The following is a 6,389-nucleotide window of genomic DNA, read 5'->3' as shown; positions in this document are numbered from 1 at the left end:
TTTTTCTCTTCTATCCACCCTCAACCAGACATACTGCCTTAATACAGGTCCAAATGCAAGAGGGCCAAATGTGCATGCACTGTAAACCATTCACAAATTGGGGCAGATATGACTGCAGGGAGCCCAGGTGGACAAGCTCAGGCCCAGCATGGGAACATATGTTGCACAACAATGTGTCTTCCCAGCTAGGAGACATCTGTATAGGCTAAGATGGATACTCATATGGGTTTATTTGGGGTGATCCTCCCCTTGAATTACCTCAGTGTCTCCAAAAGGGGTATCTGAAAGAGATCTCTTTCTATTTGAAGCATTTTCTCTGTATTAAATATTTATTGAGTGATTGGCAAGTACTTCTCAGTTTTATAGGAGGGAGTATAGCCTCTGCTTTTCACTTTTATATTCTCTTATTAAATTTTCAACATCAATGTGTTTGCCTGAAATCTGCATTTATACCCTTCCACTTCTATCTTCAGAGCCCACAAAACTAATAGACTAAAACAAATTGCTGACTGTAGGTGTCAAATATTAGACTATGCATGTGGTGTACTGCTTGTGTGATCTTGTGCCTTAGTACCAGGACTTGGTGATCCTTTGTGTTTCATGTGAAGAGTCAGAAAAAGAACATGAACCAAAATACATGAATCATCTTTTGTGTGCATGTTTGATTGTCATGCATGCAAGGATTGTGGCTGAGTGATTTCTTTGGCCTGTGTTGTGTGAGTACCTTTGTAGTAGTGCATGTGTTTGAGCTACTGGTGCTGGTTCCATGATTTTTATTTTTGGCACTATGGACTGTTGTGAACGTGTGTCTATGCCTTTCGGAAGATCTAGGACTGTGTGTCATCTTTGTTATGGATCTGTGTATTTCTTTTTTTAAGCTTTAAAAGGTTATTTATTAATCTTAAATATTTACAACTCATACAATAAAATATGTACTGGTTTACTCCTGATGGGTTATGTTGTTTGGAAGAGGCTTCACCTCTTATCTTTATCACTTTTATTTCTGATGGTTGAGAATTGTGGGTTATCTTTTAACTTCTTACATTCTTCTTTGTAGATGTTTTAAATGACAGTCATCTGGCTTTCCTAGGAAACTTCACAGGCTTTCTATAAAGTTTCCCATCTCTGTCTGAGGGAGGTTATTTCTGTAATCTCAGTTGCTCAGGAAGCTGAGACAAGAGGATCACAAGTTTTGAGGCCAGCCTGGGCAACTGAGCAAGACCCTGTCTTAAAACAAAAAAGAAAAAGACTTGGGAATGTAGCTCAGTGGTAAAGTACATTTGCAGTCAATCCCTAGTACCAAAAACAAACAAACAAACAAACAAACAACAAGAACAAAAACAAATACAAAACAAAACAAAACAGCCTTCAAATCTCTGAAAAGAAAGTCCCCTTGGCTTTCTTAGCCACGGTGACATAAGAATTCCCAAATAATCATGGTGAAAAGCACATTCCAACACAAATTATGATGATACTAACTTTCAAATGTATACCACTATTATCCCAATGGAAAAAGGACAATGCATAGCAGTGATTAAATAATGGAAAACTAACTGGAATTTCTTCAAGAAACACAATGGGAAACATGGAGGCAGAGAGAACAGTATTGATGAAGAGAGCTTCAGTCCCTATACTCAGACTTAAATAATATCCCCCACGCCCAGGCTGAAAAGCTGCTCTGTACACATTGTAGGGCACTGGAAGGAGACATTTTAAAGCTTGAAGAAAATTACTCTAAGTGATTTTATAACTTGAGTCTTGCACGGTTCTAAAATGTTCATAATGCTGTAATTTAGTTTTACATGAAGATATAAAAATAATAAATATTGCATGCATATCCTGTTGACATTTGAAAAACTCACAAATGAAAAACTTGAAATACGGTCTAGTGAAATTTTCCTACATACTGAATGTTATCGATGGAATAGGCAAGCAAGCCAGCAAGTTTTTAAAGCATCCACAAACTGAAAGAGCTTCAAAGGGAGCCCAGCTGAACGCCCTTAAATGACAGAGCAAAAGGGAATCCTCAGGGAGGGAGAATACAAAAAGACAGAAACTGGAGTGCAAACAAACAGCTTTTTTGCTACAATTTGCATTGAAAAGGTTCATGAACTAACAGGATCATTACCAAGGGCATGCTGGAAAGGCAGGAAAGGATACAGAAACTGCAACTGCGGACCCTCCTCAGGCAATTTTTTATCTTTTTTCAGTTTCCTGAATATCCCTGTTTAAGTTTCCTGTGATTAAAAAGGCCAGATCAGCTTTTATAGAAATCTGTTGGGTTCCTCATTAAAGCTAAAGTCACACACTAGAGAGAGGTGGTCAGAGGGTTAGTTGAAGGAGGGAAGCCCCATCTGCTCCTGCATAAGCAGGTCAAGCGCCAAGCCACTGCTCAGTGGCCTCTCTGGAGTACCAGATGTAATTCACGGTGTGTCCCCTCCCCCTCAGGTCCAGACCTCCAATTGCCTGTTGTTGCTCAGCAGCTTGTAGGCTCTATTCAGGTTGAGGCCAGAGGAAGCGAAGTGGTTGTAGACCTCTTCAGTGGGCTCTGCATTGAAGTCCCTGCAAATGATCAGGGGGATCTTGGCCTCTTGGGTTATGTTCTGCAGGTTCTGGAGGTCACAGCCCTGGGCCAACTGAAACTGCTCCCAGCAAGTGCGAGCTTTCAAGTGGGTAACCGTGATGCAGAACTGTAGTCTTGATTCTTTGCACAACAGGGTCTGAGCAATGGCCACCTGGTTGGTTTTCAGCGTTATGGTCATTAGCCTGATATTGGCACTGTTGACCAGCTTGAATCGGTTCTGGAGAAAACAATAAGGTACAACCATCTGGTCCATTGTTGTGTTCAACATCTAGACAAGGTGACCAGGGCTTTGGGAAGAAGGCGCCTTGATAGTCCAGTCTACTGAGGAGCGGATGGAAGGTGTCAAAATAGTGGTCCACCTCTTTCAGGCACAGTATGCCCCGCTGGTAGGCGAGGATTTCCTCCAGAATGAGACACTTCCTCTCTTCCCACTTGAGAGCTTCAACAGGGCATTGTACAAAGTTGTCCTTGCCCTCTCCAAGAGCTTGTGCAGGGATGTTCCATTGCATGACCCTAATGGGATGGTGGCTACGGGGGCAATCTGTCCTCAGATCCACAAAGTCCCTCTGGAATCTGGGAGGTTGAGTATGCAGGACAGCCCTCCACTCCTCCAGAAGCTCTTTAGGATCAATGGGCTCCAGATGTTCTTTTGGGTCAGGTGACACCAAATACTCTGGGTGCTGAGAGGCAGCGCTGCTGTTCAGAGTTTGGGCGAGAACACTATAGAGTTTTCTTGTGACCTTTCCCGTGGAACAGGTGTCGGGGAACACAACCTCATGGTGCCTGAATCCGCTGAGACCGCTGCCAGGAGCCTGGGAACGAAGGCCCGGTAGATCAAGGGCGGGGGCGAGTGGCGGTGCATCCTGGGCACCAGCAGGTGGCGCAGGTGGGGGAGTCCTTCTGCAGCAGGGCGAAGCAGAGCCGCTCTGATACATGAGGGGCGCCGCTGCCACAAGCGCCAAGGCAGCTTATGGTGCGCCTGAAGAGCAGTGCTTGGAGGAGGCCAAGGCAGGCGAGTTGATCAGACCTCTGGGCCTCTTAGGGCAGATGCTATGAGCTGCTTCTCACTTCGCTGGGGCCCGCTGGAAGATGGCGACAGCAGCGGTGGGGTGATGGTGGCTCAGTCTGCCGCAGGCTGGCCAGAGCTCGGATCTATGTATTTCCAGATCTTAGAGTTTATATGTATAAACATGGTTTCAAGGTAAGAATTTAGGACTGAGAGTTTTTCCTGTACTTACGTTCAAATTCTGAGGCATTGAATGTATGTGCATGTTTGTGGCATACAGGTGGTCATATAAGATACATTTGGGAATGGAGATTGGTGTTATATGTTAAGAAGTATTTGAGTATGTTCTGAATATATTCAGTTATTGATAGAACATTTGTGTGATTGCATTTTGCATTTTATTGGCCGGTCAATATTTTTCTATGATATGGGGATATGTGTATCTATTTTAACTGTTTTTTTGAAGGAATTATGAGGTTTTATATGATAGGGTACAGACTGTGTACCCTTAATTGGTTTTTGTGGTGTATGTGTTTTATATTTGGGTATGAGGAATTCTGGGTGTATGACCAGGCATCTGACAGATAGGAAGTTTATATAATTGAGAATTTTCAGAGTTTCATGGGGTTGTGTGCTTGTGACTGTACATCAGGAGGTATGAGGAGTCCTGTATATACCTATTAATAATGACAGAGTGGCTGCATGTGCTTCTCAGTCTGGCTGTTCTATGGAATGTGTATATTCAGACAGACACCTGTGTTGTCAATCACATGTAATCTAGGGCTCTGATTGTATTCAGGTAATGCATTGACTGTATATTCATTTTCGAGCTGTAAGTCGGTGGTGTGTGCTTTCTTAGGCAATGCAAGTGGTACATGTATATGGGAATACATGTTAGGTATTTGGTTAGTGACAGTGTGTATGCATTGTTCATGGCATGGTGGGGTTTATGGGTATTTATTAAGAGCAGTGCTTGAAGGGAGAGTTTTTGAGAATGTGTATGTACACTTTGGGGCTTAGAGTATGAGGGTAGAGAATGCAGTGGTAGATATATTTTGTACTGGAGCTACGAGTGGATTATGTATCTGGAAAATGATGACAAATGAATTGTAGTTGATATCCTTATTATGTACATTTGGAGGGGATTGGGAGTCTTTATGTGTATTTGGGAGTTGTTTGCACATCAAATATTTTTGAGAATAGAGTCATGTTTATGTGTGTATGTTTTGGGTTGTGCCCATATCCTTCAGTGTCATGCATGTTACATTTTTATAACCATGGTATATCTGGTTGCTAAATCTTTAGGAAGTTCTAAGAGTTGTTGTATGTTGAGGATGAAGTAATATTTCTAATGTTTATGAAGTATATATTTCTTTTGAGAGTATCACATCTGTGTGATTTGCTAGAGAGTTTAGGATTCTGTTTGTGTGTGTTCTGGAAAAAAGTAGGGTTGTATGCATATATGTTTGTGTGTGTATGTGTGTGTGTGTGTGTGTGTGTGTGTGTGTATTTTCAATGTTTGGTGGTATAATGTGCACTTGCTTTCAGGGAGTGTATTTTATGTATGAATGTATAAGCATGTAATTTGTAAAGTATAGTTTACAGATGCATGTATTGGCATGTGCATTTTGGAGTAGGGGTTGAATATGTGTTTTTTGAAGGGAAGATATTTTGTATGTATTCAGGGAATGCAAGAATGGGGTCAATTTGTGCATCTGTGTGTTTGGTGGATGTCAGTGACCTGATGATTGTACATCTGTTTTCAAATGTGAGCGTTTTTTATGCTATCTGTAACAGAAGGGATTGTCACGCGTGTACATACATGAGTAAGGGAAATGTGCACATGTCTTTGTGGCTGGGTGGTGTGTGTGTGTGTGTGTGTGTGTGTGTGTGTGTGTGTGTTGGGTGTTGAATGTGGTCCCAGGAGCACATTAGTGATGGCAAACTCTTCCCATATGCACTTGTTTCTGTTGATCTGATGTGTTGCCCACACTCGGCCTGTGCACAGTGGAGGCCAGTGACTGTGGCAGAAGTGAGATTCTAGTTTCTGGTTCTTATCCAGTGGGTCTGAGAACATTAGTTGTACTGGTAGGTGGTTGTGCCTCTTGAGCCTGAGTGTTGCTAGCCTGTAGGATTCTCGGCTGGTGGATGTAAGTAGATCAGTGATGACCCCCTCAGGGGGGCGGAGTTTCTCCAATATGGCCATTTTTCTCCTGAATGTTTCATAGAGACTCACTCAGAAAGGAAACTGCTGGAAGATTCACAGATTCAGGAACAATTCCTGAGACAGATATTTATGTTTGTCCAACTGTTACTTCCTCTCTTGGATTTTTTTCATTTCCAAGACAAAGTCCAACACTCTAAGTGTGTTCCTCACAGGACCCTCCCAACTTGGCCGTGTTAGTGTCCCATGAGTTCACATGCCTGAGCTCACAGTGTGCATGCTCTGGAAACACTACTGACTCTACAATTATCATATAATTGTGTCTTCAGTCATATTATAAGAGGTATTACAAGCTGAAAATCCAATGATATTGACTTTTAATTTTTTTCCTGAGAGCTATGATCATTATTGTTCTTTATTTTTTGGCATGGGAATTAGTGATCCTTCCTTTCAGCCAACATGGTCCTTCAACATTTCTTATTGAAATGATCTCCCAGTGGAGAATTCAAATATGTACTAGGATGGTTTGGTCAAATTCATTCTACTAATCCTGCTTTTCCTGTCTCAAGTGGAAATGTTTTAAATGTGGCATACACAAAGGATAGGATATTATGTGTTCTGAATAAAGAAGGAAG

The 6,389-nt window shown here is 42.0% G+C and overlaps 1 pseudogene; it reads right to left on the bottom strand.

Moving 5' to 3' along the window:
• Positions 1 to 2,264: 2,264 nt before the first annotated feature.
• On the bottom strand, positions 2,265 to 5,796 carry LOC144375656 (nocturnin pseudogene; annotated as a pseudogene).
• Positions 5,797 to 6,389: the final 593 nt, after the last annotated feature.

This window comes from Ictidomys tridecemlineatus, chromosome 3, assembly GCF_052094955.1.
Source record: "Ictidomys tridecemlineatus isolate mIctTri1 chromosome 3, mIctTri1.hap1, whole genome shotgun sequence".
Classification (NCBI taxonomy): Eukaryota; Metazoa; Chordata; class Mammalia; order Rodentia; family Sciuridae; genus Ictidomys; species Ictidomys tridecemlineatus.
Note: the sequence above shows the minus strand (reverse complement) of the source record. Positions and strands in the feature narration are given on the sequence as shown.